A 24614-nucleotide genomic window follows, 5' to 3' on the forward strand; every position below is an offset into this window, starting at 1 on the left:
CCCACCCACCGCTATTTCTCGGCTATCGTTCAACCAATTGAGCTGATTTTCTGTAAATAACTACTTTATGGTTGACTCTAAACACATACACAAAATAAGCGTAGTTGGTTGACAGTACCACCCACCGCATACAGGGAGGGTCTGCTGTACCTTATGTTAACCCTCCGCTCCTTGAAGCGATCTCCAGCTGTAGAGAGCTATCATTGAAACATAGCTAAAATGATGATTCGTTCTAGTCTATGTTCTGCCGGTCTTACAAGCTTCCAATTGAAAGCGTCTTGTTCTACCAGAAATTTAACATAGAGAGCTGCTATTTGCACTTGAAACATCCAATTCCATAGAGTGCACATACATAGCTTACATGTTCAATAAAACCGGATAATCGATGCATGCTTTGTGTTGGGAAAGGCGGGCCTGCCGCTGATACTTCTTTTTGTTTGCCACCTCGTTTTAGTCTACCGAAGTCATCCGACCTGATCGTAGGTAGTAAGCAAGCAGTAGTTGTTGTTTAAATTCAGTACACGAAGAGTGCACTGTAAACGGAGAATCGGGCCCTCATCAAGCACTTCAATCCAATCGCGCATCGATCGAGGCAGGTGTCGTGCTGAGCAGCAAAATTCTATTACGGAACTATTACCGTCTCTGGAAGGGGTCACGTACGATGATCGCCGCCTAGAGTGTTTGGTGAGTAGCAACAGTGTTGACATAATCGATGGTGCTGCCACGTTTGTAACTAGTGCCGGCAGCCGGGTGATAGTAGTGCTGAAATTGCGAAAGTTTAGGTCAAACGAACTGATTGAAGGTGATGTTGGCCAAAATAAACCTTTTTTATATTTAGCCGGTGAACGAGAATACATTCTGAATAATTTGGTATTGATCTTCGACCAGTGACTATATTTGTGTAATAAAGAATAGAGATTCAATCAATCTGCAGTTGTCGAGGAAGATGGTTTAAATGAGCCGACAGTTTTCTCTCTTCCATTCTCTCATTTGAATGAAAATTAAGTGTTTTCTCAAAACATTAGCAACATTTGTGCTTAATCATCAACGTGGCTCGTAATAAATACTAGGGGCGATGCATTAATTATGTCACGCTAAATTGAGGAAAAATTAACCCCCCCTCAACCCCCTTCCGTCACGTTTTTCCTATACCTAATGCATTGCTTGTCACAAAATCATTAACCCCCCCCCCCTCCCCCCTCGGAGCGTTACATAATATATGCATCACCCTTACGAGAAAAATGGTACTTGGTAATAAGCAGAGACGATGTTTAATAAGAGACGCGCGAAGCCTGAAGCCAAAAGTTCCAGTCGAACCGTCAAACACGGTTCCAATCGAGCGCTTCGCGAGGAAAGCGAGAGGAGTATTGAGATTGCGGATGAAATTTAATTTTTGTTCTTTAAATAATTATAATTATGTTGGCGTATGAAAAGTGCAATTGAATGCTCTCTGACTTTTGGAATACAAATAAAACACAATTAAAATCTTTTGAGATCATTTTTTTTTATATTTTCATCAATTTCAAAAAGCAAATATTTTTTAAAAATTACAAAACCGTTGATTGACTGTCAAGTTTTTAATCACTGGATTTATATGTCTGATGAATACAAAGTCAAAACATTTTGAATCTATCATCTAGTTTTATGTGAACATCGCGACTGTCTTTAAAAACAGTGATCTGCAATAGCATCATCAAGGTAGCTAATCAGGCTGTAATATTATTGTTATTCACCAGCTATATTCTCGTTATGTTCTCACAAAATATGCGCTCCAGTGCAACGAAAAATATACGCAAGCCCTGTAACGTTGATCAAGGCGTTTACGGTGTAATCTGTCAAGATAATGAATTTGGGGAAAAATGTCTTAAAAGGGATTTCTCGACTACTTTTTAAAGGGACGTATCTGCTTTTGTAAACAATGTATTTAATCATCGGTTTGGTGTAACTGGTAGCTCACCTACGGTAGTGTTATTGTTTTCAAAAGCAGATACGTCCATTCGATAAAGAAATCGAGATTTCATTCATACAGGGAAGGAAGCATGTAACGCAGCTTGCATAATTTTGCGCAACGCTCTGTAAAATATCCCCTCCAATGTACTTACCTTACCAATCAGGCTAAGGCCTTGTTGTCCTCTGCTGTCCGAAGAAGTCGTCTCCACTCTACTCGATCCATGGCCATAGTTCGCCAGCCTCGTAGTCTGCGAAGGGTCCGCAGGTCACCTTCTACTTGGTCGATCCACCTTGCCCGCTGCGCGCCTATTCTTCTTGTTCCTGTTGGGTCGCTTTCTAGAACCATTTTCACTGAGTCGTCGTGCGGCATTCTTACGACGTGCCCAGCCCACCGTAGTCGCCCAATTTTTGCGATGTGGACGATGGATGGTTCTCCCAGCAGCTGGTGAAATTCGTGGTTCATTCGCCTCCTCCACGTTCCGTCATCCATCTGCACTCCACCGTAGATGGTACGCAACACCTTCCGTTCGAAAACACCAAGGGCACGTTGGTCCTCCACGAGCATATTCCAGGTCTCGTGGCCGTAAAGGACCACCGGTCTAATCAGCGTCTTGTAGACAGTCAACTTCGTGCGGCGGCGAATTTTATTCGACCGGAGCGTCCTCCGGAGTCCAAAGTAGGCACGATTCCCTGCCATAATGCGTCTTTGAATTTCTCTGCTGGTATCATTTTCGGCGGTCACCAGTGAGCCCAAATACACGAACTCATCGACCACCTCGATTTCGTCACCGTCAATCTGAACTCGGGGTGGGAGGCTAACATTGTCTTCCCTAGAACCTCTTCCTTTCATGTATTTTGTCTTTGATGCGTTGATGGCAAGTCCAATCCGTCTAGATGCAGCCTTCAGTCTGATGTACGTTTCCGCCATCATCTCAAAGTTCCGTGCCATAATGTCAATGTCATCGGCGAAGCCAAGGAGCTGGATGGACTTCCTGAATATCGTGCCACTCGTGTCTATCCCAGCTCTTCTGGTCACACCTTCTAACGCGATGTTGAACAGCAGACACGAAAGTCCATCACCCTGCCGTAACCCCCTTCGAGATTCAAAGGGACTCGAGAGTGTCCCCGATACTCGAACAACGCACATCACTAGATCCATCGTCGTATTGACCAATTGCGTCAGTTTATCCGGAAGTCCGTACTCGTGCATAATCTGCCATAGTTGATCTTGGTCGATTGTGTCGTATGCGGATTTGAAATCGATGAACAAATGATGTGTGGGCACGTTGTATTCGCGGCATTTCTGCAGAACCTGCCGAATCGCGAAAATTTGGTCCGTGGTAGCGCGGGCACCCATGAATCCCGCCTGGTATTGCCCCACGAACTCTCTTGCAAATGGTGACAGACGGCGGCATAGAATTTGGGAGAGTACCTTGTAGGCGGCGCTCAGCAGTGTGATCGCGCGGTAGTTGTAGCAATCCAACTTGTCGCCCTTTTTGTAGATTGGGCATACGACACCTTCCATCCACTCCTCCGGTAATATCTCCTCCTCCCAAATCTTGGCAATTACCCAGTGCAGCGCTCTAGCCAGTGCTTCACCACCGTATTTTAATAGCTCACTTGGTAGTTGATCTACACCAGTTACTTTGTTGTTCTTCAGCCGACCGATCTCCTCCTCAACTTCTTGAAGATCAGGGGCCGGTAGCCTGTCGTCTTCTGCGCGTGCTCCAAGGTCTGTTGCCGTGCCACCTTCGTTTTCTGCTGCTTCACCTTTGAGGTGCTCGTCATAGTACTGCTTCCACCTCTCAATCACCTCACACTCGTTCGTGAGAAGGTTACCGTCCAAGTCCTTGCACATATCGGCTTGCGGCACGTAGCCTTTGCGTGAACTATTTAGCTTCTCGTAGAACATCCGTTTACGCGGTATAGATTTTCCATCGCCTCGCGATCTCGGTCTTCCTGCTGACGCTTCTTCCTTCGGAAAACCGAGTTTTGTCTGTTGCGCGCTTGTCTGTATCGCTCCACATTCAATCTCGTGTGGTGTTGCAGCATTCTCGCCCGTGCTGCATTCTTCTCCTCTACTAACAGTTTGCATTCGCCGTCAAACCAGTCATTTCTTCGGTCCGGGATTGCAGCACCTAGTGCCGCTGCATCAGTACTACCTATGGCTGAACGGATGTCCCTCCAGCCATCTTCAAGAGAAGCTGCGCCAAGCCTCTCTTCCGTGGGTAGTGCAACTTCCAGCTGCTGCGCGTAGTCCTGGGCAACTCCGGCGTCCCGTAGTTGCTCAATGTTGGGTCGCGGCGTTCGACTTCGACGTGTGTTACGCACCGTCGAGAGTTTTGAGCGCATGCATACTGCAACTAGGTAGTGGTCCGAATCTATGTTCACACTGCGGTACGTGCGGACGTTGATAATGTCGGAGAAGAATTTCCCGTCGATTAGAACGTGATCGATTTGGTTTTCTGTGTGTTGATCAGGTGATCTCCAGGTGGCTTTGTGGATATCCTTGCGGGGGAAAAAGGTACTTCAAACTACCATACCCCGAGAGGCTGCAAAGTTCACGCATCGTTGGCCGTTGTCGTTCGATACGGCATGCAGGCTGTTTGGCCCGATTGCCGGTCTATACATTGCCTCCCGTCCTACCTGAGCGTTCATGTCACCAATGACGATTTTGACGTCCCGTTGCGAACAGCCGTCGTACACCTGCTCCAGCTGCGCATAGAACGCTTCTTTCCCGTCGTCGGGTCTCCCTTCGTGTGGGCAGTGCACGTTGATGATACTCTAGTTGAAGAAACGGCCCTTAATCCTCAACTTGCACATCCTCGCGTTGATCGACTGCCAACCAATCACGCGTTGGCGGATCTTACCCAGCACTACAAAACCGGTTCCCAGCTCGTTGGTGGTGCCACAGCTCTGGTAGAAAGTAGCCGCTCGATGCCCGCTTTTCCATACCTTTTGTCCCGTCCAGCAAAGTTCGTGCAGTGCTACGACTTCGAAGTTGCGTGGTTGAAGTTCGTCATAGATTAACCTATCGCAACCCGGGAAGCCTAGCGATTTGCTGTTCCATGTTCCGAGTTTCCAATCGTAGTCCTTATTTCGTCGCGTAGGTCTGTGCCGATTGTTCCGATCCGTATTTCTTTCTTCGGTATTTGCAACTTTGTTTTTTTCCAGGGCGGTTTGTTGGGCCTGCCCCAACCCCCTGTCTCGCTGGGGGAGCATCGTGCACAGCTCTGTTTAGAGTCCCACGCTGGCACTAGGACGGTGATCAGCCGCTCCTAACATGAAGAACAGACGCCGTTTTGAGCCGCACCTCCATAGTAAACAGACGCTCGGGTTTGGTGAAGCATTTCCTCTATCACCGTACTATGGTTACCGCGCCAGTGTTCGCGTCGCACCTCTTCACTTTGCTATTGCCGGACTGGCAACATTGCCCAGGCTACGCCACCCAGCTGTGTCCATGTTTCCTCTGGTAGTCTTTTGTTATCATATGACTCGAGGAGGCGTGAAGTAGGAACTTGTGAGGACCAGGGCTAGGTATTCCACTCCTTCCAGGTTGTCAACTCACCATTTTGTAGCCCCTCCAATGTAGTATATTTGGTTTCACTCAGTGTTTTCGAAAAATGATTATTCAAATACTTCGTTTGAATACCGATACTATCGAAGCAATTAAAAACATATTCAAGTTAAAAGTCACTCGAAGCAAACACAAAGTTGCGGGTTGCCAAACTTTGCAGACAAAATAACTTTGTTGGCCGTGCAACCAGATTTACTTTTATTCTCTCCGCGCGGCTCTCCCCTTAAGTACTCATCTCCTGTGATCTTGACTTTATACCTAGGAGATGAGTACTTAAGGGGGTTAGATTTTGATAAGTTCTTTAGTTTAGACACTGATGAAGACTGCCCAAGCAACACACATGTTCTATAACAGTTTATATAACCTTTATATGACTGAATTTGGTTATATAGCAGTTTACTCAACATAATCATATGAATTTGTGTTGCTTGGGTGCACATTGTAGTCGAAATACGTATCTGTCATGGATACCAAAATTTATTAAGTGGAATTAAATGGAAGATAACCTTTTTTGCTGTTTTATTTAAGCATTCCGCTAACAACCCAATTTCATTACTTCAAAAAAGTCAGCTGATCGCAACTATCTCGTGAACAGCGTTATTGCGTTGCGTTTGTAACGGTTTAATTCGTAGGTTGCATACTGGCATCTGTCATGTATCTACTTATTCTAATTGCTTAAAGTGATAGAGTCCACCAATGGCCACAACGTAGGCTACACATGTACATGGAACATTCCAAAATCGAGACCTTTTTCGATGTGTCACAATTGAGTGACTTAGCGATAAGAATCAATACTCCCTTAAGGGAATCCTTTTGAAAAACTATTGAAAAATTCGTGGAAGTGAGGAGGAATTGACCTACATTTGGAAGCGGCCAACACTGTTATTGCCTATCGTAAAATATGAGATCACCAGTTTTTTCACATTGCAGATGCATGCCAGTCCAACGCATCGTTTGGTTGCTTCTCTGTCAGGTGATCTGGAAATAACGGAGTAGCAACCGCGAGCAGTTAATCATTCTCATGCTCGATTATGTCTGCACTATCTGAAGTGATTCAGCACTTTCTGAAGTTTTTCTGCAGTAATTCATTACTTTTCAAACTGATTTCGAGATTTTTTTAAAATGTTTCAATACTTTCAGAAGAGGTTTTGATTCTGATTTTTAAACTTAAAAACCTTTCTGAAGGGATTCCAAACTTTTCTGAAGTGATTACAAAGTGATTCAGCTCTTGAAAAAGTGATTTTAAACTTCAGAGAATTGAAGTACTTTCTGAAGTTTTGTGAAGTTGTTCAGTTCTTTTTGCGGAATTGTTTAGTTAAGTCAGTCAATACTATCCCAAGAATATAAGAGCTTTTCTGAAGCGATTCATTACTTTCAGAATTGATTTCAAACTGTTAAAAGGTGATTCAATTTTTTTCTGAAGTGATTCAGTACTTTCGGAAGTGATTACAAATTATGTGTAATTATTCAGTACTTTTTGGAGTGATTCCAAGCATTTCTGAAGTGATTAAATGCTTTTAGGAATGATTCCAATTTTTTCCTGAAGTGATTCAGTACTTTCTGAAATGATTCAATTATATTCAAGTGAACGTTCTGCAATGTTTCAGTACTTTCCAAAGTGATTTAGAATATTTATTAAGTGTTTCCGGTCTTTTCTGAAGTAATTCGGTACTGAGTCCAAGCTTTTCTAAAGTGATTTCGAACTTTTCATAAGTTATTCAGTGGTCTCTGAAATTATTCAGTACTTTCCAAAGTGATTCCTAATTTTTATGAAGTAATTCAGTACTTTTCTAAGTGATTCCGAGCCTTTCTCAAGTGATTCAGTATTTTCCGAAGTGATGTCGATTTTTTTTATATGATTCCAAACTACTCTCCCATACCTCACCGTGAAAGAATTTTGAAAGCATCATCATGTCAAAATTTCTATCTTACGCCACTAAGTAGCGCCAACTTTTGTCCGCCAATCAGGATTTGCACCGTTAATGGTTAACCTCAATCAAATGAACCTTTTAACAGTTCAGTGGTATTATTTAACTTTTTTTATATTTCCTCGATCAGGGGTACCCCTGGCCACTTCAATTTTACCATTATTGATTGATTGTTTCCGTAAAATGTTTATCAGAGGCGTAAGCCATTTCAAATGTAAGATTTTAATTTTCCCCCGAACATGTTTACTAGGATGGGTCATCATGATCATTTTTTCGGAACAATGTTTTTTTGGTTCCATTTGAGGTCCCAAACAACTGTGCAAAATTTGGGGATGATTGGTTGTAACCCGGCTTTCCGCATTGCATTTGAAATTTGTATGAAAATTAGTATGGGAAAACCTACTTTTTTGCATCTTTATTACTAGGGACCACAATTTTGCACAAACCACGCATCTAAATACGTTAAAGTATAGCCCAGGAAGTGCCTAACCCCCTAGAATGCCCCTAAAAAAGTTATTGCTGTTTTTTCCCTTTGGTTTCTTTTTTCCGTCGATCTTGTTTTCCGTGCTGAGCACCAATGCTACCAACGTGCCAGGAAGGCAGCTCCCACACCTGGACCTACCTATCGACCCATCAACTCATGAACCGGGGACCAACGGCTTTACTTCCCATCCGAAGGAAGGCGTGATTAGAGATGTTATGCCTCAGAACATCCCGGCGGTGCCGACTGGGATTGAGCCCAGGCCTGTTGGGGTGAGAGGTAATCACGCTTACCACTACACCACCACTCATATCAAAAGATGTAAAGTTTCAAACTGAAATAACTTCGGAGTTTCTTATCTTATCGATTTGGTATGTTCAGATGAATTATTTAAAAACAATATTTCAATTTCATAGGCATACTAAGAGATGAAGGGGGCTAACTATACGCCGCCCCCCTCACCCATATAAATGGAGGTAAGGTTTCAAACTGCAATAACTTCGGTGTTTCTGATCTTATCAAGTTGGTATGTTCAGATGTATTCAAAAACATGTGCTCCATTTAATAGGCGTATATTAGATTTCGACGCTGTTCTATCCCCTGAAGCAAATATTGCTGTTGAACAAGGTATTGGGTAGATTTCTTGGTAAGTCATAAATTAGCTTCACCCCTCATTGAGCCATATCGTTGACAACCATCAAAGAAGCAACTCGATGTATCGCATTGAAATAATCTGTATCATTACGCCACTCGTTTGCCGGTTTTTGCATGAAGCCGGTCGAAATTTCGAAAAGGAATCAGGACTGTTAGAAGTGACGTTTGGCCTGGGAGCCCAACTGAAGCTTAGCCCACTTAAAGTTAGCCCAACAAGCGAAATACGATTGTACCTGTGTTTGAGACGAAACTGGTGAAGACAGTTTTCGTTTTCTCTTGTTTTTGATTTTTTGACGTTCGACTACTTCTGCGTTTTCTATATGAGGGTGGTCCGAATGGCAGTTTAATATTTCAAATAAAAGCTTTGTATAGAATATTATCCGATATTATTTCAGTTTGGAATCTGACTTGCATTGGTACACCGGCAGTGTTGGCAGAAAAAGGGATTTTTGGTGTTTAATAAACCATAATATTTGAATACATATAACTTTTTTAGATACATTCTAGCACCGTACTTCCTTCGGCAAAGTTGTTAGGCACTTCCTGGACTATATTTGTACATACTTAATTGCACGGTTCATGCAAAATTGTGGTATCTAGGGACAAAAATGCACAAAAGTAAACGAAAGTATTTCAAACGCAATGCGGACAAATTTTATATGTCATATACAATCTTTACCACCTCTTCTTGCATCTTACAAATAGCCTGTTGATCACTATTGAAAAATACACAAATGTCCAACTGTTGCAATGGTAATCAAAATTATCACCGATTGCCTGCAAACAGCGCATTCCCTAACACAGATTTAAAAATCGAATTCGATCCTGTCTCACTGAACGGTGCTCATTCAATCACCGTGTGGAGTGGCATCCGGTCATCGGTGGTATCAGCAGTAGCAGCAGCAGTGCTTTCAGCGTGTGGCGTTGAATATTGTTCTCCAGTAACAATGAAAGGCAGTCTGCAAGTAGCAAGCTGCAGGCCCACATGAGCATCCATAGAAGGAGGATAAAGCCACACCGCTATGGATCGAAATCAGTTTCTTCGTGAGTCGCTGTGGGTCATCTATGCCAAGCGCGTCACCCTTGCTGCAAACGACATTTAGACAGTTTCTTATGGGAATTTTCGGTGGAGTGAAAGGATAGTACAAAGTCCGCCATGTTTCACGCACAGTCTGACGTTTGCTTATGGATTTTCTCATAGGAGTAAAGAGCTACAGAGTTGCCGTCAACGCCAATAGCTCAGTATTACTCAACCATCACGACAAAACGGTCCTATTCAGGACCACCATGAATTTGTTAAAGAGTATGTTTTGGATGTCAGTTCCCGCAAGCAGCTAGGTATCAAGGCTCAACCTGGTCTATAGAAGGTGTGGAATTGCAGGTCTAAATGTATTGGTACAATCTGTGAGTCATCTATGCCAAGCGCGTCACCCTCGTTCCAAACAACACACAGCTCGCCAGCCTCATCCGTGTTGAACACCCTAATAGCTCAGCATTACTCAACCATTACGACAAAATGGTTCTTTTTAGAATCACCGTGAATTATCGTTGTTTTAGAGTTAATTTTCATTGAACGTTCGTTCGCCTTTCTGCCAGCCACATCACCCCCAAAGCACTTTGATAATGTACCCAGCAACCAAACGTTTGTCGTCAAATGCGTAACAGTATTGAAGTGGTACATACAAATTCTCGCAATGACCGAATACCACATGACCATGTCAATTTACCAGAGACACTTCGTAAGGTTTCCTCCAGGACGCTAGAAAAAGCAAAAAATCTCGAATTATATGATATTTTTTTTCCTTTGGTTTGTTTTCCGTGCTGAACGCCAATGCTACCGACGCCAGGGAGGCAGCTCCCACACCTGGAACCTATCTATCGACCCATCAAACTCATGAACCGGGGACCAACGGCTTTACTTCCCTTCCGAAGAAAAGGAAGCACTGGCCCTGACGGAATCCCTTCCGCGGTTATTAAGAACTGTATTGGAGTGCTGGCCGCACCTTTAGCATCCATCTTCAACTTCTCTTTGGATTCTGGGATCTTTTCCGACTGCTGGAAGGATTCTTTTGTTTTCCCTGTCTTCAAAAAAGGCAATAAGCAGTCGGTGTCCAACTACCGTGGTATCGCTGCTTTATGTGTAGTCTCAAAACTTTTTGAACTATTTTTTTTTTTTCCTTTGGTTTATTTTTTCCGTTGATCTTGTTTTCCGTGCTGAGCACCAATGCTACCGACGTGCCAGGAAGGCAGCTCCCACACCTGAACCCTACCTATCGACCCATCAACTCATGAACCGGGGACCAACGGCTTTACTTCCCATCCGAAGGAAGGCGTGATCAGAGATGTTTGCCTCAGAACATCCCGGCGGCGCCGACTGGGATTGAACCCAGGCCTGCTGGGGTGAGAGGTAATCACGCTTACCACTACAGCACCGTTTTTGAACTATTGGTGCTAGGTTATTTAAAACACACATGCTCTAATTACATCGAGACTGAACAAGACGGATTTATACCGAATAGATTGACCGCTACAAATCTCGTTCAATACACATCATCAATCATACACCCAACCGAGGGATGTAAGATTCGCTTACAATTATGTGCGATTTATCATCAGAGGATGTTAGTGGAGACCGCATGAACCGAGGATGCAATATACCTAGGTGCGGTCCAATGCAATAAAATTGGAGACCGAAAAATGTAGAGTGTATTAGTGAGGTAAATTAGTTATGTCGAAAAAAATAGGAATCCGATTGCCGACTGGACTCGAACCAAGAACGCTTCGGTTTTCAGACCTGTGCTTTCTCCACTGCTCTCTCCATGCTCCTGAATATGGATAGCCTAAAGGCAAACATGAAGCGCTCATTTTCTCGCATACTCGACTTCGTATGCTTTTTCTGCTGGAGAGATTCGAGGCAAGTGTGTGCGTCGTTCTACAATGTTCTACAATGTGCGTCGTTCTACAAGCTTACTGGTATAGTCGAAAGCGTAGATAGAACACGAAATGAAAAAGACAAAAAACCATTACATCGCCTGCATGGTCAGCTTCTAACATTCGCTGCGATGTTCATGAACAGAGGATGATAGGAAACGGAACTAACATTCATTGTAATAGATTTTTGGTTTGCGTGTACGCGAAATGGAAAGAGGTCATCAAGTGGATGCTATCTACACCGATATTTCTGCTGCTTTTGATAAAATCAATCACGAGATTGCAGTGGCCAAACTAGAGCGTCTTGGTTTCCACGGTTCCCTTCTTTATTGGCTTCGCTCATACCCCCCACCCGTCGACATAGGTCAGTGAAGATTGGAGATCATGTTTCTCAATCGTTCACTGTTTCTTCTGGTGTATCTCAAGGCAGTCATCTGGGACCGTTCATATTTTTATTGTATCTGAATGACGTTCACTTTTCGATCCGTTGCCTGAAGCTGTCTTATGCTGACGATTTCAAACTATACTTTGTCATCAAAGATCGAAGTGATGCATTGTTTCTTCAGCAGAAGCTGGACGTTTTTACTGTTAGGTGTGACAAGAACAGGATGGTATTAAATGCAGGAGCAAATATTAAAGACCTAGGCGTCCTACTTGATTCACAACTCACCTTAAAGGACCATGTGGCTTATGTTTCCGCTAAGGCGTCTTCTCAACTTGGTTTAATTTTTCGTTTCGCCAAAGACTTTAGGGACATTTTCTGTTCAACAACACTCTATTGTTCGCTAGTCCGCTCCACATTAGAGTACTGTTCCGTAGTATGGGCTCCTTTTTACAGCAACGGGGTGAATCGTATTGAGGCCATTCAGCGAAGATTTGTACGTTTCGCCCTTCGTTGGCTACCCTGGAGTGTTCCTTTCAATCTCTCTAGTTATGAAAGTCGCTGTAAATTGATGTCCCTACAATTACTTAGTGTTCGCCGAGGCGTCTCTAAGGCTAACTTTATCGCTGATCAACTACGATCGGACAATAATTGCGGTTCAATGCTGCAGCAGTTGAATGTCAATATCAGACGCGTAAATTTACGTTCTTTTTATTTTTTTTCAATATCCCGGCTTCTCGCACAAACTACGGCGCTAGTGAGCCTTTAACTAGCATGTGCAAGATTTTCAACAAATGTTATAACTGCTTTGATTTTAATATCTCCCGTGTTAGGCTTATAATGTACTTTTAATGGACTTTTAACTTCCTGACGGTTTCTGTTTTCTGTATTTAAATTAAGTTAATTATGTTATCAATAATATTGTAACCAGTTGGTTACAATCCGTGGATTTTCGTTTGTATGAGTTGTTGTTGTTTGGAAAATTCACATATTTTAATATCAAAGACAGAAGGCAACACACAGCAGCGAGAGGGTTAGTACCGCTGCAAAAACACTCGAACGATACTAAAGGGAGGACAATCGTAGTCTTAAGCTAAAAATGGAGAATGATCGGCAAAAGGCATGCGAGTGGCCATGTTCTAAAAGAAATAACCTTCTAATTGCTTGCCTTAGGCTAAAAATCTCTCTAATAAAGAAAAAAAAAAAAAAACCTTCTAATTGGCAGAAGTAATCAGGCGTCCCTGTAGACCGGTATTGTCAAGTCAAGATGGCTTCCGAGCCTAACAGTAAATGATACTCGATCGTCCGTCAGAGACGATTCCCTCAGACCGGTGGCCTTAATTGCCAAGGAGGGTCCCGTCTCGGCTCGACCAAGGTGGCCATGCCACGGTCAACCGATTTTGTCAACGATGGAAGGCGCCTGCCAGCCAAACGAGCCAGCAACGCCTGCTGAGCCGTATGTGGCTGATGAACGCCACCAGATCCGCCATTCTCCCAAAGCTGCAACAACACTGTCTGCAGCCCGCGCCGCAAGTTTCCGGCCACACGGTAGTGTAGGAGCAGCCGTGTGGGCCAACGCCAGCGTCGCGACGCCGTAAGAGATCCCGCTGCAGCAGTGAGTACAGAGCAAATTTTAAAACCCTCGCATACACGCCACATATATGTGAAAACCCACGCCCACACGCCACAGAATAGGGCAAATAAATGTGTTATAAAATGTGAATATTCCTGTGTTTCATACTTTGTCCGCGTAGTCCCTCCGAATGCCCAGTAACATGCCGGCCCTGCGACACAGTTCAGGGGTCTCATGCTACTGAGTAGTTACCCGGGAGTGTCTGGTCATGCCATAGTCACAATATCTTTTCATATGTTTAGGACTTAGTTCAAGCAAATGTATCTGTAGGATTCCATGTTATCTGTTGGTACTGAAATGATGAGGTTTTGCGCCCTCTAGTGTGGGCTTTTCCCTCCAAACAAATAAATAAATAAATAAAGGCGTGATCAGAGATGTTATGCCTCAGAATATCCCGGTGGCGCCGACTGGGATTGAACCCAGGCCTGCTGGGGTGAGAGGTAATCACGCTTTCCAGTACACCACCGGTGTAGTTGAATTATATGATTGATCGCGATTGGAAAAAATTGAGCAAGAAATTCCACCAATCAGTATTCGCTTTTTTATTATCTATTGAATAATACAAAAATTCCGTGCGGTTTGTGCACGTAAGTGCGTAATTTTGTCATCAGAAAACGAGCCGTTTCCGTGAAAGGGAAAAGTGGTTTCCCTAATATTGATACCAAGCACTGAGCATGCCAGACGGTACCGATCTTTATGCCTTTTGGTTCAAATTTTAAGCCCCTCCTTTTAAGAGCATTATGCCAAAAAATAGCCTTGTCGAATTCTCTTAATAGCAGGGGCTTAAAATATGCATCAAAAAGTATAAACGTAGGTATCGTCCGGTAGGCTATTATTATGTGATTGATGTGTTTTCCCTAATAGGGGAAATGGCTCTAATTATTATTATTATTATTATTATTATTATTATTATTATAGTCCATCTGACTTGATAGTCTCAATGAAACACTTAAATCTAAATGTAGTCACTCATTAAAAATTAAAAATTGGCCAACAGCAAACGATGAGGAAACCTCGAGGCATTGATGTCAAAGTCAAATAGGTCAGAGGCTTCGTTGAATTGATGAATCATGGCGACAAAGGAACTGTTTGCAGCATAGTTGGTTGCATGTACTACTTCATGTAGCAAGGTTCTCGGACGGAGTGTTCGGGCAGGAGCATACAGATTAATTTTGGCCAGTAACTCAGGAACATCATATTCTGCGAGTAAAACTTTAGCAACGAAGACGACCTGCGATATGTTTCGTCGCTTAGCAAGAGTATCCAAACCCAGTAAACGACAGCGGTCAGCATACGGTGGTAAATTCAGCGGGTCACTCCATGGAAGATAGCGCAGTGCGTATCTGACGAATTTGCGTTGAACAGCTTCGAATCGTCCACTCCATACAGCTTGGTAGGGATTCCAGACAACACACGCGAATTCCAGTAGTGAGCGTACCAATGAACAGTAAAAGGCTTTAAAACACAGAGGATCACGAAATTCCTTAGATATCTTGAACATGAATCCAAGCTGTCGATTAGCTTTGTCGATCGTGGTTGAGAAGTGGCGAGTGTATGTGAGCTTTTCATCCAACATGACACCGAGGTCTTTAACGTGATCGACACGTTGAACTGCAGTTTCAGCAACGTTATAATCAAACAAAATGGCAGTCCTAGTTCGACGGAAACTAATTACGCAGCACTTTGAGACGCACAGGAACATAAAATTACGTTCACACCAATCATTAAAGATTTCAAGAAGGTTTTGTAGTTCTAAACAGTCGGCATAGTCTCGAACGACTAGATAAATCTTCCAGTCATCGGCAAAAAACAATTTACCTCCACGTAGTAGAATAAACGTTACATCGTTCACAAATAAAGAGAAGAGCATTGGTCCCAAAGTGCTACCCTGTGGAACTCCTGATCTGTTCGAGAAACAGTACGATGAGTAGTTTCCAATGCATACAGTAACTTCACGTTGCACGAGGTACGATCTAAGCCAGCTGCAGAAGGAAACAGAACATCCAATTTTTTCAAGCTTTGCTAGCAGAACGTCGTGCACAACTCTATCAAACGCAGCTTTAAGATCAGTGTAGATGGCATCCACTTGAAGTTTCTTGCATACATTTTCCATACAGAACGACGTAAAGCTGACGAGATTAGTTTCCACGGAGTGGCCAGGAAAGAAACCATGTTTACATGTACTTATGTAATGCTTGCAGGAAGCAAACAATCTCTCATTTATCAGCGACTCAAACACCTTAGATTCAACCCCAAGCGAGGTAATCCTACGGTAGTTTTCCACATTGCGTTTGTCTCCTTTCTTGAAAACAGGGAACATAGTAGACCGTTTCCATAGTGCGGGAAATTTCTGTTGACGAAGTGACAGGTTGAAGAGCAAGGACAACGGAGCAGCTAAGATATCGGAGCATTTTTTTAGGACTGCAGATCGAATAACACTCGGACCTGGTGAAAATGATGATTTGGTTTTACTCATCACAGAGAGAACCATTTGTACATCTACGGCAAAAACATCCATGTTTACGACGTCGGTTGGCACATCACGGACGGCTCGCTCAATTTCTGCTTGCGATGGGGAGTCATTCGAGAAGACGCTTAAGGCTCTGAACCATTTGCCGGATTTTTTTTAACTTTTGGTTAAAATTTGACAGATCGATAGTTATTTCCCCTCAAATGGTTAAATTTTTCTTTCAATGCAACCCATTTGGAATTTTGACAGATGGGTAGTTATTTTGATTTGACAGTAGTTGAATTGAGAAAAATCCAGGAAAATAATAAAACATAAGAAAAATCTACGGAAAACTCGAAAACATCATGCCGTCGGAAGAAATATGTATATTTACGTTGATTTTTGTGATATTTTATTATTTCTTCAAGCCAGCTGATAATTCGGTGGAAATGTTTATGCATTGTATGCTGCCCTTTCCAAGAATCGTAAGGATAATTATTTCGACTGAAAATTGCATGTTGTTAATGTGTATAAATTTTTAAGGGAATGAGGTACGCTGTGAAATGTCCAGGATCTAGGGTTATGACAGAGATATTGAACCTAAATCCGGATATTATAAAGGAGCACCTAAGGGTTTCAGCTGCCGTGTTCCAGAGAATTTGTAGCTTGGTTCCAGAGAAGCGATCTGGATGGGAGATTGAAATAGATGTTGCTATCTTTCTTTTCTGGTTAGCAACAGGAACAAGTCGTCGGGTGGTTGGTGCAGTGTTTAATGTCCCTAGAAACACCACAAAGAGAATTTGTGACAAGTTGTTAAATTTTACACTTAACACTTTAATGAAACAGATCATCAAATATCCTCGTCAAGATGAACTGGCAAACATTGCATACAAATTTTGCAACCGAGCTGGAACACCGATATTTGACAACGCTGTAGGGGCAATTGACGGTTCCCACATTCGCATTAAATGCCCAATTTCTCTTCATGACCAATACATTAACCGTAAACTGAGTTATTCGATCCAATGTCAAGCCGTTTGTGACAGTAATTTTAAATTCATCGACATATGCGTAGGCTATCCCGGTAGTGTCCATGATACACGAGTAATGTATAATAGTTCTCTATACTACAAGAGATTGTATCCTCCTCCGGGCTACTACCTACTGGGTGACAGTGGCTATCCATGTAGCTTGTACCCAATTGCTATAGTAACACCATTTAAAGAAACTGTTGGGCAAAGGCTTGCTGTGAATAAAAAACGGTTCAATAATCTCCACAGTAAAGCACGAACCATTGTTGAGTGCGTTTTTGGTCAGATGAAAACGAGGTGGCGATGTATTTTCAATAAGGAACTAGAACTGAACATAGAGAACTGCATCAAAACTATTGTGGCATGTTGTGTCTTACATAATATCTGTGTGGATATGAACGATGTAATGGAAGCAGAAGAACTCACACAAAGCGGTGAAAATGAAACTGAATATCAACCTGTTTCCGATACAGGGGAAGGTATTGCTTTTCGTTTCCAGCTTTTGGAAAAATTGGAAGCTATTATAAGTCAGCAGAACTCACGACACAACTAATATCGAATAACGGATCATTCTGTAATAATTTTTTCTAATAATTCTTTAATAAATAAATCAGTCCAATGAAGCTTTTTTATTTTCCCTCCAAATTGAACAGTACAACAAAGGACAGTTTAAAATGCAGGTTGGTGTCGGATTAGATACTGTAGTGCATTTGCTCAATATATATCAGAATCTGACGAACTGGAGTTCTCAAAAGGTACAGAAATATTCTGTGATTGAGCGATCGATTTTAATAGCATAAGGCACTGCTTGCTTTCTTTCCGCTTCCGTTTGGATTCTTTTCGAAAGTACTCAAACATGTCTTGCTGTGAGTACCGCTTCTTCCTCTTTTTCTCCGATTGAATCCTGTTTTCAGGATCTGCCAAGCCAGGGCTTATGCTCAGGCGTTCGTAGCCTGAGGGACCAGCAACAGGTGAAACGGATGAATTTCTCGTAGAAGCTCGACGTTGCGCATCACCGGGAGAAGAGAGAAACGATGGGTCCGGATCGTATACGATGTAGTCGCTCATGTTGAACTCATCAGGATCACCACTTTCATCTTGAACCGGATCCGGTATGTGCTGCGCATTTTTAATGACATCGCCGTTGCTGTTGACTACAAGTGGAGGATAACACGTATGCTGCGTTGACATGAATTCATGCATTTTCTCGAAGTGCACCCATTGGTCGGCTCTCTGCTCTCCGTTCTCGGTGGCACCTCCAGTCGGAGGAGCGATAAGTTGCTGGAATAAAAAGGGTTATTACAGGTTAGTTCTACGAATTGAAGCATTTTATTTACCTTGTACTTTTTTGCCAAATTATTCCACTTCGCCTTGATCTGGTCGATGGAAAAGCTTTGAAGTCCCGAAGCTTCTTGGACGGTTCTGAAAATCATTGAATATAGGTTACATATTTTGCCAGAGTACGAATAAAGTAGTTCTTACCGCCAGGCCTCCTTTTTGTCAAAAAACTTGTTGACAAACAATCCGTTGTGTTGAATCCGGCTGTTGACCAAATCAGAAACTTCGGTCACACTCACTGGAAAAAGAAAAATGTTAGTCGTATTAATATAATAATGTTACGAATCGTATGCATACTTTTTTTCGCCTTTCGCTTGCCCTCCATTTCGAAACCAAATTTCACCGACAACAAAAACAAACACTTGATACGGGATGCGCTCTCTCACTCTTACCGTGCCCCAATGAAGCTTGCTGTCAAAACACTCAGATCTGAAAATAACTATCGAACTGTCAAAACTAACCATGCTCCAGAGTAGGGTTATTTTCAACCGGAGGGGAAATAACTATCGATCTGTCAAATTTTAACCAAAAGTTAAAAAAATCCGGCAAATGGTTCAGAGCCTAAGAAGTGCCTAGCAAATAGGCTGCATTTGTCCTGCTACGTCATTGCAGTTGTCAATGCTACGTCATTGCCGAGAAACATTTTTGACGGCAGTCCAGTTTCCTTCCTCTTAGTATTCACAAACGACCAGAATCCCTTGGGGTGGCATTGCAGATTATGTTGAGTACGAATTACATACCTCTTGTAAAGAAGCTTGTTGTAGTGGCGATAATCATTGCTGGCAATTGAAAAATTTCGCTTGGTAAGGGTACATCGTCGATGAGTGAGAGCACGGAGAGCTCTAGATCGCACTCGTTTCAGGTTGCGGAGAGTAGCGTTAGACCAAGGCGGTTTTCTTGGAGGTTGGCACTTCGGTACTGAAGCACAAACACAGTCGCGCAAAAGGCTATTATAGCGAGCGGCTGCTGTATCGATATCAAGGTCATTCAACATGTTCCAGTTGATCCGGGACAAGGAACGTCTCAGCAAACGGAAATCGGTCTTCCGGAAATTGAGCCGAGTGGCAGTCATGGTTTCATCAAAACGAATTTGAGATCCTTTCGCGATAGATATATCCAAAGCAGGGTGGAAATTGTCAAGAGGAACGATGACATCGGGCGCTTCAGCGACGACATAGTTCAGAAGTGCACTTTCGCTAATAAAAACCAAGTCAAGAAAACGAGACTGGAAATTGGGAACAAGGTTCATCTGGCTCAGTCCATGAAAAGCCGTGCCGTCAACAAGCAAGCGGCTGGCAGGAGTAGTTGAAGATGCAATCGGATCTGGAAACGCATAACCCTGGCCTGAGGGTGACCAGATAAGCCCAGGCTGATTAAAATCACCAAGCAGAAGAAGCACATCCGTTATATTAGCCATGGACGATGCAAATTCTGTAGCATCCAGATGAAGCTGCATTGTGCTGCAGTCATGTCGACGTTCAGGGGGAATATACACCGCTCCAATGAGGATGTTCTGCGAAGTGAGGCTGACCTTAACCCAAACCGCTTCAATTGTAGTAAATAGTTCGTTGGAGATTACGCAGGAGGCGAATTCGTTGGAAACAGCGATGAGCACACCACCACCGCGAGTACGAATGCTGTTGGATGAATTACGGTCTAATCTGTAGACAGTAAAAGAGTCACCAAACAGTTGCACTGAATTGATCCTCCCATCGAGCCAAGTTTCCGTGAATACATAAACGTCATATTCCCCGTCAAGCGCAGCCAGATAAACATCGTCCAATTTAGTCATGAGCCCCCTGGTGTTCTGATAGTAGACACGTAAACCGCTAGAGGGTTCGGTGCGAGCCGTGGCAATGATAACTTGTCCAAGGCGTAGAAAGGCTCGAAGTGGTGGCCATAAGCGAAGATGAACTGAAACGAAGTGGCGGATCAACAGTTGAATTCACATGGACGAGTTCATACTTGCCGCAAACGAGTGGTTGGAAGACCCCTTCACCAGGCCCGCACACAGGGCCGGGACGGCTGCAGGTCGCTGGCGGGAATGGCTCGATTGTGGCGGGGGGCTCGAGGGCTTCCATGATGCCAACGGCAGTGCGTCCCAGTAAACAAACAGAAGTTGATTCATCATAATGGTGTAAGTCGTCAATCTTCGGCTAGATCAGAGGATCTGAATGCTTCTTCCGGTGAATTTTCTGTGGAGCGTCTCGGCTTCTGGTATGGTGGGGCTGGTATACTGTTAATGTTATCTTCAGACCACAATTGTCGAGGAGCAGACATATACAATGGCACTAATGTGGACTTATGGATCTAAGACTGGGCCCATCGCTAAAAATCTGCTATTTTCAATTTTAACAATAACGATGAACGCGTCATTATTGGGACAGTAGTAATGGATATTTTTGGTCGCCATTGAAATTTTAGTTGATTGCTGAATTTATGTATGGGCCCAAATTAAAGGGCATTACATCCATTTCCCCTACATATTTCATTTCCGCACTGCTATAATTTTCAAAAACATCGAGAAAAAATTTCCACAGTATTGTTCTTAACTAGCTTTCAAGCTTCCAAGCCATCGGTGCTTTTCAGGACCACAAATGACTAATAAAAGAGAAAACTAAAGAGTAAGAGCTTGAATTCAAGACATATCGTCCAGGATTGGCTTGCATGGACATCGACAGAGCACCTTAAAAACAGAACTCTCAAATTGCTTCCGATTTTCAACCCATCGAAATTTTTCTCTAATAACGAGTTAAGAAATCAATTTAATAGGAGAAATGCAGGTAATGTCGGCCTAAGTGTCCCTAATTTGGGCCCATACATAAATTCAGCAATCGACTAAGTTTTCAATAGCAACCAAAAATATCCATTAGTAACGTCCCAATAACGCGTTCATCTAGATAAAATTGATAAATAGCAGATTTTTAGCGATGGGCCCAATCTTAGATCCATAGGCCAACATTAGAGACCTATTTACTATACTTTTGCTGTGACATCATAACTACCTTTCGTAATCCTACGTCAAATCTACGGTCGTGTCTTGGATACAACCTCTTACTCTTTTTTTTTCAAATTCCCTGAACATGTATATCAGGGATGCAGCCATTCCAAATTTAATGTTTTTATCATTTTTTCCAGAACATGTTTATCAGGCGCAAGCCATTTCAAATTTATGGATTTTGTGTTTTTGATCATGTATGTATATCAGGGGCGCGAACTATTTCAAATTTCAACCTGAACATGTTTACCTAGCTATTTCTAATTTTCACCCCAACTTGTCTACCAGGGGCGCAAGTCACTTGAAGGTTAACATTTTTATTCAACTTTTACCATAACTTGTCTACCAGGGGTGCTAGCGCTAGCTATTTAAATTTTTTAAAGATTTTCCAGATAAATCAGTTTTTGATTGCTCCCTGAACTTGTATATTAGGGGCACTATCCACTTTAAATTGAACGATTTTTATCATTTTAAATATGCTTACAAGTAATTTCAAATATATCCTTTTTAAATGTTTTCCAGAACCTGACTACCAGGGGCGCTTGCCATTTAAAATTTACTGATTTTTAAATTTACCTGAACATGTATATCAGACGCTAGTTATTTCAAATTTAATATTTTTTTTAACTTTTCGTCGAACTTGTTAATTGGGGGTGCAAGTGTACGAAGGGGCTGACTTGGGTGCAGTGTATTTTTAATATTTAACATTATTCGGTGAGATTTTGCTCTCATTGGGCTGCTGTATTTTACTTATTTTGTAAACATGTTTTCGGTTTGCAGCTAAGTAGTCACCAACTACCCGCGACTACCCACAACCACAGCACTGAGCTTGAAATGCGAAAATGAAGAAGAAGATTGAAACTCTTTTCAGATTTATGTGAAGATTACAGTGGAGTGTGTGTACATTTGGTGATCCATCAATAAAAAAACAAATTAAATAGGTTTGACAAAATGGGAATTAGGTATAGACGAAAATAAATGATCCGGAGACCGAAAAAAATAAACAAACCTCTGCAAAAAATACGTTTAAATGGATTGATTGGATCTATCGGTGGGGGATCGAAGTAGGCCTTGCTGCTTAATTAACGTGTTTGTGTTTTGAAGCATAACTCCAACGGTTATAATCAAGGGCCTGACACGCCACCATATTTTCGTAGCCAGCATAAAAACGTGAACACATATCAATCTTAGCGGGTCCACAGCGTAGACCCACAACTATGTTCGCGATGATTACTTGTTATAAGTTGTAATACAATATATAAATTAACAAAAAGCCAGTTAGTCGGCTGCAGCACTGTATTACGTAATAGTAACTATTGGAATCCCGGAAGACGGCTGTTTGATTCAGTATCTGCGTAGTTGCTGTGCTAGCTGCATTTAAAATTAAAATCATTTACAATCTCATTAAAAAAGCGTCCATTAAGCTTCGGAATGCTTGCGCTCTTGAAAAGGCTATTGAGACTATTGGTGCTGAAGCTATCACCTTCTTCTTCAAAGTCCCAGATTTACGTTTTTTTTTCTATATAGCGTAGCAAACGTATTCCTGCCATATTATGCGAAATATCCCATCGAAAATTGAGCTCACGTACACCCAGCATTATTTGCTTTATAACTGCATCACTTCACACCTCTGTGACGTCCGTGAAATTTGAACTCCCGACATGACTTCATTTATGGTAAAATAAATATAATTTAACGCAATAAGAGCCTCTTCCACACATCTTTTACATCTAGCCAGCTTAACCCAATCCGTCGCGTCATCACTTATGAAAATGATAATCCATTCCGAAGTAACTAACGCACCTATTGGAACTTCAACCCGACTCTCACACTCAATGTTATACAAATGAGAGCTTTTCAAGCCTATGATTGCACGCGTGTTAGTGTATTCTGTAATATCCAACTTACAGGCATTTCCACCGGGAAGTAAATCCACCGCTTCCAGCATGGTGTGCTTGATAATTGCGTCGTTTGCGCTTGTGGCTACCGGGATCCTCATTCGGAGTGGATATGGTCTCGAAGTATTCTCTTGTGCAAATAGTTCAATGTTTATTCAATTTATTCTTAAATCTACAAGCATAGCAGTGTATGCGCGACAAGAGGGCTACTGTTCAAGTACGCAGTGCGGCATCTTCAACACAACAGGTTCCTCTATTCCGTGATCTCTACCTACAGTACGAGAAATTCCTTTAAGCGCATGGTCATTTTTCGTCATTTCAGTCCAAAGCATAAGCAATGATTGTATTGTAGCTGACACTCGACTAATCAGTTTTCTTCACTACTAGGCAATTACATTATATGTCTCAATTTTCATTTAAAACAATTAAACTACCTTGCATTAATCAGTCAATGGATGGAAATTCTTCCACTTTGAAGAAGAGAAGATAGTTTTCCAACTTTTCCAATTTTCCTTTAAAATTTTGAATTTTTTTTTATTGTTGTAAAAATGTTTCTTGTGTGGCGATGAACACAACAAAACCAAAGCCAGATGAAATCGAACGGTCCGCTCTTGAGTTGTGCGTGGTCTATTGTATGCCACTCTATTATACATAATATAAATACAGCAATTTTTCAACAGGATTCACTTAAGAGAGTATTGATTCTTATCGTTAAGCCACATTTACACTCAATTGTGACACATCGAAATAGGTCTCGATTCTGGCAACATAGATGAAGTACAGCCAACTCTCCACAACTCGATATCCACTAGCTCGATATTGAGTTATAGAACCATAGTAAACATGAATGTCATGGCTACTGCGATAGGGAATTTGTATGGGATTGTTTTTGTATAACTTGCCCAAGCAACAATTTTTGATTTATTGAAGTTTTATAGCAGTTTATATAACCAAATTATAAATCCTTCACTGATGACCACATTACTTTAACAACCTCCTGACAACCGCTATACAGCCATGTCATGGCCAATTGGCCCAGTTTTAATGCAATCATCAAAACTTGATACGCGAACTACCTTAGGAACATAGGTTTTATGTCAGTTTTAGCACACTCTACATGTGGTTGTTAAAAATGAAAACATAAAACCTCCTCCTGGTCAGAAAGTTTTGACAACCTTTTAATGACTACCATAAAACTATATTACAACCGCATAAATCGCTCCTGAAGAAGTTGATAAAACATGATACGCAAAATATTTTGACATCCTTGAAGGTTTTATGTTGGGGTTTTTGGATGATAGTTAATATTGAGAAATATTTTATTGTGGCTTTATACTACTGTTGAGAAATAACCAGTCACATAT

The 24614-nt window shown here is 42.1% G+C and overlaps 1 protein-coding gene and 1 pseudogene across 2 annotated transcripts in view; one reads left to right on the forward strand and one right to left on the reverse strand.

Annotated features, from left to right (window-relative positions):
* The first annotated feature begins 626 nt into the window (after positions 1-626).
* Positions 627-24614, forward strand: part of LOC135712526 (retinol dehydrogenase 14) — a 76436-nt gene continuing 52448 nt past the window's right edge. Inside the window, exon 1 of one of the 2 annotated variants that reach the window (XM_065235481.1) lies at positions 627-684. The gene's annotated coding sequence lies outside the window, so the exon portion shown is untranslated. The remainder of the gene's footprint in view (positions 685-24614) is intronic. The other variant, XM_065235483.1, reaches the window with a different exon arrangement.
* Positions 17731-18679, reverse strand: LOC135712545 (uncharacterized; annotated as a pseudogene).

The sequence above is a fragment of the Ochlerotatus camptorhynchus genome, unplaced genomic scaffold (assembly GCF_037179485.1).
Source record: "Ochlerotatus camptorhynchus isolate MF236.1 unplaced genomic scaffold, CSIRO-AGI_Acam_v1.1 ptg000491l, whole genome shotgun sequence".
Classification (NCBI taxonomy): domain Eukaryota; kingdom Metazoa; phylum Arthropoda; class Insecta; order Diptera; family Culicidae; genus Ochlerotatus; species Ochlerotatus camptorhynchus.